We start from the raw sequence: 10676 nt of genomic DNA, 5'->3' as shown, positions 1-10676 counted from the left end.
TGTGGTTGCTTATTAAATCAACATGATGACAGGACTAAGATGATGAATAATCAAATGGATGTAATAAAGATATGATGAGGATATGATAATAGAAGGTTAGATTGAAAATTCAATGGCATAAGGCTAGGGTGATATTGGAGATGCAAATGGGGTGAGAGGCCTCTCATTTGTAAAATTTCCAATAGAGAAATCATGGGCCAAGATAGATGGCTAGGATTGAATGAGTATTAGGGTTTTGGATCAAAGTTATAGTCATGACAAGTGTCACATGAGGGATAAGGGTGGGTTTAGGACTAGCATTAGGGCAACATCCTTGTATGAATAATTGGGATTTGGAGATGTAATATAAAATGGAGGGATAAGATACAAAGTTAGTTTGACTTTGTGACAAGTGTTTAGGTTCAATGAATTTAAACAAAGTCTTAGTCACATGAGAGGGACACTTGTCCATGATGGCTGGTTTAGATTGTGATCCATGTGAGTGAATCTAATGGCAAGGATCAAATGAACAAGGATTAAGGGACAAAGAGAAATTAAATATTAAAGAAAATGCAATGGAGATTAATTAGCCTGGATTAATCAATTAACTAATTATTTAGAAATTAATTGACCAGTTGGAGAATTTGGGGATAAGTCTGTAATTAATCAAATAATTATAAATATGTTTAATTAAAGCAGGTGATAAAGGTGGAGAGCAAATTAAATAAATAAATAAATATTATTTATTTAATTAATGGCTAAGATTGGTGGGATGGGTGGATTAAATAAATAAATAACAAATGTGTGTGTGTGTGTGCATGTGTCTGTGTGTGTGTGTGTGTGTAATGGCTTAGGATAGGCCAAAATTAGGTATCCTCTGGAGTCACCAGAGCACATATATCATCACCATTTTATGCAGTCATATAGAGTTATGGGGAGTTTTAATACATATATGGAGGCTACTAGACTTTTATTGTACCAATCAATGAAATCTATGTATTTATATTTTTGTTTCCTCACATTGTAATGTGATAAAGTGTAATGCACATTAGGGGGAGATTATCCTAAACCATGATGAAGTGAAAACGCTTTCCCCTCATGAAACCTCAAATCCACAAGATCAAAATATGTGTATTCAAACATTGGCAAACTCTAATATCAATATTGCATATGCTTACATGCAAGTTCTAACGGCATAGAACTAAGGAACATCACAAGATGTGCAAGGTTGTTAGCCTTGTCCAATCCATTTGAAATTTATAGCCATCAAAACCTAGTGAGGTAATGAGTTTGCTTGTGATTAAAGTAACTCCAGATAAAATAAATGTAGGAAACCAAATTGGCCTGGATTAACACCTAAAATAGATAAAAGAGGTGTTGAATTTTTCAAAATTAAGAGGCCAACAATTACATCTACATATTTTATCTAGCTTCCAAAAACATATTTAAGTTCTAAGTTTTGTGGAGTAACGTGGATTTTATGACTACCATATTTGTTGGGAATTAAGGTGTCTCAATCTTAGCCATTCCTAAAATTGAATCTATTTATTTAATACCTAAATTATAATTTGTTTCTCATCGTATTTTGTTTTTTAGTGTGACATGGCATGGTGAGTTGTCTTCGTGCTAGTAGGTGACATGGAAGATGACGAAGAGGTATTTTGTTCCTGCATGGGAAAGTAGGCGTCACACATTGGTAGAGATATTTTGCCATGTGTTAGCATCTTAGACACTTGTGTGAGTCAATATTGTATGATAGATTCTTATGACGGATTATGACAAATTTATATGGCAGGTTGAACAAGTATTAGAAGGCATGTTGCATGAAAAAAATGGGCACTTAAGATTGAGGGCATGTGAGAGGGGTTAGAAAATGATGTGCAAGTGTCATCTGCATGCTTAAAGGTGGTTGAAAAATGTATCGTGTGTTATTGGATGCCCACCTTTGGCTTTGTCTAGAAGTCACATCAAACTTGTAAATCTCTATAAAGTATATGTCTTCTATGTGGGTTTAAGAGAGAAGTGAGGAAAATATTTCTTTGCAAGGTTATGCTATCGGATTTCCTCTAGAAGAGCAAGATATAGACTCTATGTAAAGGCTTAGAGCTTGTAAGTGTATTGCAACAATTTGTTGTAGATTAATGCATTGGTTTGATGTTTTGGAGTGTGGGTTTTTTACACCTAAAAGGATTGTCCCCACGTATATCGATGTTTCTTCTCTTTTCTATATTTCTTCTATTCTTCTTCTTTCGTGTTCTTGAAATATTGATTTACATGTCATTATGCTACCAAAAATTTAATTAGATCTGCAAATTACATTATAATTCCTCTAATGGTAAATGGATGAGAAATTAACTATGCTTGTTTCTACTTTAATGGCTTAGTAATATGCGCTTGTGTCAAGTTATTGAAATTTGATTAAAAGGAAAATTTAGGATATTGAAGGTACACATTGGTTCAAGTAGATGTCCTTTTGGGTTCATCTTTTGCTTTCACTATTTGTAAAAAAATTATTGGTTTGTATTCGACAATCAATGGCATTAATAAGGGGTTATGTTGGCAGTTGTTGTGATTGATGACTAAGTGTTGTCATTGATGTCAACCCTTAGTATTGTGGAGGATACAATATATTGTTGTCAGTGTAATTAAGATGTTGTCCATTGGTGTCAACCCTTAGCTTATGTGATGTCATTGATGATGTGGTGATTGTTGTTGCATGGTATAGTTGTGTGCAATTGTTATCATTAATGACTAAGTGTTGTCATTGATGTCAACCCTCAATATTGTGGAGGGTATTAGAGATTATTGTCAATGCAATTATGGTGTTGTCCATCTGTGTCAATCCTCAACTTGTGTCATGTCATTAATGATGTGTGATTGTTGTTACATGGTGTAGTTGTGTGCAAAGTTATGATGGAGATGACTAGGTGTTGTCATTGATGATATGTTGATGACAAGCTTTTGTGGTATATGTCTTAATGTTATGATTGATGAATGGTTTAGATTTATGTCTCGATTTTATGATTGGTGGATGGTGTAGGATGATGTCTCAAGTATATGATGTTGATTATTGGATAGTGTAAATCTTATGTGTTGACATGGTGTTGTGGATTTAAATGTATGTGTAGATGGTTGATTGTCCTATCAGATGTGTGATGTTGTTAATGTACAATGTTGACGTGTGTTGTGCAGGTGGTTCATGGTTGACCTCCACCCTATTGGTGTTGACATCTATACCTAGGATGCTATGGTGTCACGATTGATTATATGCAATTGCGTAGAAATGTTGTTGATGATGTTCTTGTTTGGATGTCCAATCAAAGTGTTGTTATTCTCTCACCATGTATGGTGATGGTTTTTTTCATACGTGGCTTTCTCTTGTATGCTTATGGCAGTGATGGTGTTGATGCATGCATTTAGTATGCTATTGATGAGTCAAAGAAAAATGATGGTGAAAATGATTATGATTGGCAGTACAGATGGTATCATATTTAGATGAGGATTATAAGCATTAAGTTGAGGATTAAAAGTATTGAGATTGGGATTATAAGTATTGTGATGAGCATTATAAGTATTAAGATGTGGATTAGAAGCATGATGATGAAGTGATATTTTTTTCGAATGGTCTTTGTGCATAATAAAAGCTATTGTAGTAGTTTTTTGTTGCTTTTGAGTGAGAAAATGTTGTTACAAAGTGTTTTGGTCACTGGAAGTTGATGAAGTGTGTGAACGTAGGAAAGCATATTGAAGTCGATTTGGAACAATGCTTTGCATTCTTCTACATTTGGTGTTATGGTCTTGTAGTTTTGGATATAATGTGTATGATTTATGGATGTTGCACTCCTATCTTTTAAGGTCCCTATTTTTGTAGCTCATACGCTTGATAATGGTAATATGTTGACAATTTGATGACTAGTTAGGATTGGTTTGGAGAATTCTCTGCATTGTTATTTCAGGTGGTGTGGCTTGGGGGACATGCTTATGGCGTGTGTGTGATTTATCAATTCAATTTTTAGGGGATGAAGTGTTCTAGAAGTATGCTTGTGATGTTCTATTTCATGATTATGTTTCCTAGCCTTCTAAGAATGAAAAATCATGTATCTATTTTGGTTGTGCCGACTTGCTTTGGTTTATTATAATGGAATGAGTGTTTGGAAGTGTCATTGGAAGGTTAAGGATTTTGTCCATGTGATTCTCATGGTGTTGGTTGATCTCTTTGGTGCCAAATTGTGTCTAGAGTTGGTTTTTAAGGTGATTTATAGTTATATGACCAATTGGGCTTGTTCTCTCACTCACAATTTTCTCTTAGGGGTTTGTGCCAATATTGGAGAGTGTGTTTGGTTGTATTTGGGTCCTACCATGGCTTGTGGGAATCTACATTGAGTTAATTCATTTGGATGATGTGTTTTTGGGGCGACTAGCTACGTTCTGCATGTCTTATAGATACATATTACCCTATTGTTGACTTGGAAGGACATGTGCTAGTGTGTGTGATGCTTGGGAATGTATTGGAAGATGTAAGAAGATGCTTTAAGTCCTCTCTATCTCCTATATAGGATCTCTTTCATCACAATTATGTTTTGTGACCAACTTTGTGGGATCACTCCTTGTCTTTTATTTTGGCCAACCTAATTGATGATTTTAGGTATTGTAGATGTTATAAATATAAGATCATTTCATTTTCAAGTAGTGTGGATAAGAGTTGAATATGAAAGATGTGAATGTAAAGTAGTAAGAGTTTGTGGTGGAAGTATTGGAGTTGAATTGCCTTATGGTTGCTTAAGGCAGTGACTCGAGAGCAGTTACATTCAAGAGAGATTGTTGGATGCAATGATGTTGAAGGCTTATTCATTGTAACTCAAATATTAATGTATCTTGCTCAAAGATAGTGAGTCTCCCTAGCAAGTATTTTGTATCTTTCCTCGAGGTAGTGAACTTCAATCTACAAGGCCTTCTAAGAGCAACGAGCTTCCTTAGGTAGTGAGCCCTAAAACAAATTGTAATATTGTTCATATAGTGTGAGTTGACTCTAAACATGGTTTTCCACTTCTTGCATTTTTCACATAAATCTGATGTTATCTTGTGTACGTGTATTCATTGTCTATCTTTCAATGATGATAATTAGAATACGGTTTAAAGTTGATTTTGAATTGTCTAATAAAGTGTTAAGATTTGTTCAAGATTGATTCGAGATTGTATCTAGTAGTTGTAAATTTGTGAATGCATTTAGAATATATAAATATTGGTATAATTTGTACAACTCGACATATTTGAAAACTACAAATTAAATGTTAAATCGTAATACTTAGTATTTGTATTAGTTGAAATTGAAACTAATATTTATAAATTTTATTTTCAACTGTGATATATCTCTTTTTTCACACACTTCTAATTATTTATAATAGATACTTTATTTTAAACTGGATATACATATTGTAAACAACCTATAAAATATCAATTATAACAAAATTTATTATATAATATTTAATAATAGTTGCATAAATGCTATTTTATGGATTACAAGTTCTAAGTGGACAACTACTAATCTTATATGTCAGGTATTTGAGAATTGTTAACTTCTTGAAAAGACTCGAAGGCCTACACTTATCAAAATATAGATTTTCATAGTACGTGGTGGATCATGAGGGTTTCATCTTAATCAATCTTAGAAATTGATGCTTTATGGATGTTTTTATTAGTTTTAATAATCATGTTTGATGATATAAATCCAAGAGAGGTTGTATATGTGTAAGTTTTGAAAAGTAGATTATATAGTTATTAATTTTAATAATTTTTTCAATATAATTTTTAGTATTTGATATATAATTTTATCCATTAAACTATTTTATGATCATGTAATAATATTTTTAATGAGGGATATTATTTTTAATGAGAGATATTATAAAAAATAAAAATGGATCTCTTCCACATAATTGGAGGGAGATTATTTTTAATATAATAAAAATTTGATTGTATATCAAAAAGAATATTATTGTTTTTTAAATAATTTGATCTTTATAATTAATATTAGTTATAATTAGATTAAACATATTTAATATATTAGTATAAAAATAAAAAATTAATATAAAATTTAAAATTAAATAAATAAATATCAGTTATAAATAAAATGCTAAATTAACTTTAATATTATATATTAAATGCATGTAAATATAAAAATTATTTATAAATATTAAATTTTAAATATATTTAAAAATATCAAATATGTATTAATATATATTAAAATGTTAAACATATGTTAATGTGTGTTGCTAATTAAATTTATATTAAGATACTTTCCATTCAATTATATTATTTGTTGTCATTTTAGAAAACTTTATAATTTTATATTATTTTTTATAATGTTATCAATTTATAAAAATTATCAAAACCTTTCAACTTTTTGAAAAATTAAATGATTTCAAAATTATTTTGCAATAAAAATTCATTAAAAAAACTATAGAATTGTTTTCTTAGGATATGTAGATTACCGTATTTTGCAATTTGAATTCCAATCCTTAGTCTATTTTAAATATTAAATAATAATACCAAAATTAAATAATATGTACCATCTTTTAATTGTAGCTAGGCTAGGGTTAAGGTTAGCTTAAGGTTAGGGTTAGATGTTTGTAAAAATTAAGGTTTTCATTCGAAAATAATTCTTAGCCTAGAGTTAGTATTAGGTTCAATTTGAGTTAGCGTTAGCGTTGTCTAAATTTAAATTAATTATTATAATAAAATACAAAAATAATACATTTTTAGTTTTAAATTATTACAACAATAGATTAATTCCTACCTCTCGTGCCTCTCTTCCTTGGTCAAGCTTGTGGATTCTACCTCCCCAGCTTCACCCATCTTTGTTTGTTGATTTGCACCCCCAAAAGTACAACATCTTTCATCTCCTTTAAACTCTCATCCTATGATAAATCAAGAGTGTGATTCGAAATGTTGATGTATAATTTTTTTTTGCACACAATCAAATCCACTAGCATCAAAAGAGTTATTGCATGGACTGTAGAAATCCGATAGCAATAATGTCTTAACAGTTTTTCATCTAAAATAAATTTAATAAATAATGTACAAATATTTTAAATTTTGAAAATATAATGTTCTCTTTCTTTTTGATACAATTAATTTAAGTTCATCTTTACAATATTTGAATTGTCTTATCATTTTAATTTCTATAAATAATGATTTAGATTATTATCTTCTTGATGTAAACTTGACAAAATTTAGTTTAAAAAAATAAATATAACTAATATTATAATTCTATCGTGCATTTAATAATATTATAACATTAAAAAGAAATTATTACAATTTTTTAAAATATTATAAATCTAAATGATTTAAGAAATTATTTTACAATGCAAATTCATTAAAAAAATTATAAAATTATTTTAATCCAATATGCGGAGTGCTATTTTTATGAATTAATTACAATTCTCAATCTAATATAAATAACAAATAATACATACCGAAATTAAATAATATGTATCATCTTTTACATGATTATCATTCTAGCATAAAGCTTGGGGTTAGGGTTATAGATGAATTAAGGTTAGGATACCATTAGGTCCATTTCATACTTCATGTTCACGGTTGTTGCACATTAATCTTTGTCACATCATTAATTAAATTAAATTGTTATATTCTTTTTTGCTACTACTTCTTTATACCAATATTTATATTTGATCTCTAATTCATAATGTAGGTTAATGAAATAATTATAATGTAGTTTTTAACTAATATGATTTTTTACCTTCTAATATATTATTTAAATTATAAAAAATTGGTTCTTATCATGGTGCCATCAATCTGTTCATCGCTTTTGATACCCTTTATTAATTCAGTTGCCTGTCACTGTTTCATTTTAAGCTCCCTGCACTCTGCAATCCGTAAAATAAATTATAAAGGTCACTTCCCGTTTGATGACATTGACACAACAAAATGTAACGATTTCAAATTTTGAAAATCACCTTTTTTAGGGTTATAAGGGTTTACGTATATTTCGTTCAAGATAGTCAATGTATTAGGTAAGAAACTTTTATATTTCAAAGTAACCAATGCTTTTTGAGTAATGTAATAAAATTTGCAATTAATTTTTTATATTTTTAAATTATGGATAAAATTAAATATTATTTACGAAGCATAACTAATTTTTATATTTAATCATAGACAAACAAAAGAATGTGGGCAATTTGAAATGGGTGGGTAGATTGAGTCTTTAGTGAATTGGGTATTGGTTCTTTTGTATCTAGTATGGGTTACTGGTTTTGGGATAGGATTTGAAGTGGGCTGATTATATTTTGATTGTGTCTTAGGTCTTATACTGAGATGGGTTTTCGTTGCAATGAGAGGTTTGGTGGATATTCTTTTGTCATTATATTGGTGGCATAAGAACATTTGGTTTGCATTCTTGTAAGTATTATGGTCTTTTCGGTCACTCTATTCATGATTAGAATAGGGGGGAGGGTATGCTCTTTTGTTGTCAAAACTGCTTTTTTTTTGTACATTCCTATCGAGAATCTCGAGCCTTATTTCAAGTGTGTGCTCCTTTGAGATTTGAAATATGCATTGTATGTTGTTTTGCTTAATTTAGAGGTTTTGACAAGTGTGTGCTCCTTTGAGATATGAAATCTTGAGTTTGAAAGAATTTAAACAATGGAGAGAAATATGGCACCGCCTATGGAATTTAAACCCAAATTGGATGTGAGAAAAGGGAGGTAGAGGATGTGGATGTATGACTAAAAGTGATTCAAATGGCAATATTACATAATTTATGCATTATTACAAACACAAATGAACTAATAAAATAATATCTTGAGTATGCCTCTATTCAAATTTTGTTGGGTTTGTGAGCAAACCATCATTTTAACTTACAACACTGATGGAGTTGAGGAAGGAAAATTTCGTAGACCAAAAGAAAATGTGCTCATTTAGAAAAAAGGGAAAAATGAGCATAATGAAACATCAATTTGAATGCCTAACAAGACAATCACCCAAGTGATGCACAACTAATTAAAAAAGGCTAGGTTCAACATTCTTACATTTTATTATAATAATATTGTAGTGTGAATTGTATTAAATAAAGTAATATTTTTTATTATATAATATAAAAAGAGTGAATATATAATAAAAAGTAATATAAGCCAATGCTATACATGGTGAAAGGTCGATTTGGTGGAACCTCCACCACAACTCTAAGCCACTGGCCTTAACCCAAGGCTGTTCTGCTAGATTCTGGCATAATAAGGGGATCAAGTATGTTATGGATATCCTAGAAAATGACAACCTCATATCCTGGGAGGAACTTAGTAGTAAATTTAATCTCCCTGCTTCGCATGAGCAGACCTACAATATGATTAGGAATGCCTGTAACACCCTCAATCTCCCTAAGAACACTCATGTCGACACCCACGGGTACCTCTCATTCCTTTGGAAGGATGGTTCCCCCCTCCCTAAAATTAAATCCAAAGCTATCTACAACCTGCTTAACCAGGACACCTCTGTGATCGACCATGTCAACACCCTATGGAATGTCCACCTCAGCCCTACCGCCTGGTATAAAACCTTTGAGAACCTTTGGAAATCTCCCATCCCCCCTAAGATCAAGTGTTTCAGATGGCAGCTCTTACTAGATAGATTGCCTATTAGGAATAATCTAGCTGCATATGATCTTTGTTCTGTATGCAATAAACTTGAATCCACTTGGCACATCTTCCTTGACTGCCCTTTTGCTAGGGAGATCTGGTTAATGTTTGGAATATCCATTACTGAGCATGTCTTTACTTATGATATAGTTATTGGTTTCGTCCATAATCTTAAAAAGGATGCTAACTTAATTTGGCAAATTTTGTCCTCTTTTATCCTTTGGTTTATTTGGAAACTTAGAGATGAGGAGAAGTTCCAAGGTAATCCTAGGGAACTTATTGGTTTTTTTTTAAAACTAACACATTATAAAATTGCTATATAGGTTTGCTTCCTGATGAATGCTGAACGAAACAAACTCTTACGGTTCCTCAAAGAAGGTCGAGCCACCATGTTTATATACGAGATGCAAGATGGTTATGAATGGGCAAGGATCGTAGAAAATCAAACTGCCTTTGAGAGTGCAGTTAAGAAACTGATTAAAGAACTCCAAGATACCAGAGCTCCGCCCTTCAACAAGGTTGACATGTGCATACAAATCATGGAAAGGAAGAAGGTGGTCTTGATGGAAGGACCATAGGGGTGGACCACATGGCTGGAAGACCAGGATGAAATCCTCCTCTAGTTCCTTATGGCAGCAAGTACAACTTTATTTTGGAGCTTTCTTTTAGTACATTGTATATGACACTCATCTAGTTCTTTTTGGTTTCACTGCTGAGGCCCTACCTCCCCTGAACTCATCTGTATAAACATCTTTTTTGGTCTCTCAGTAATATAAGATAGTACAATAACAAAATAACATTTATTACAATATAACAATAATTGTAATATAATTAAAAATTATAATTTAGTAATACATTAATAGCAAAATTTTATGTAAATTAAAATTACATTATTATTATATTATCTTTTATAATTATTATATTATTAATAAATTAATATCAGTGTATTACAAATTTTAGATTATTATTGTTTTTATTATTATTAATTATTTTTCATAATTCCTTTTTAATATATATGTTAACGATAAATGATAAGGTAAGGTATGGTTG

This window comes from Cryptomeria japonica, chromosome 8, assembly GCF_030272615.1.
Source record: "Cryptomeria japonica chromosome 8, Sugi_1.0, whole genome shotgun sequence".
Taxonomy (NCBI): Eukaryota; Viridiplantae; Streptophyta; class Pinopsida; order Cupressales; family Cupressaceae; genus Cryptomeria; species Cryptomeria japonica.
This window is presented reverse-complemented; position numbering follows the sequence as displayed.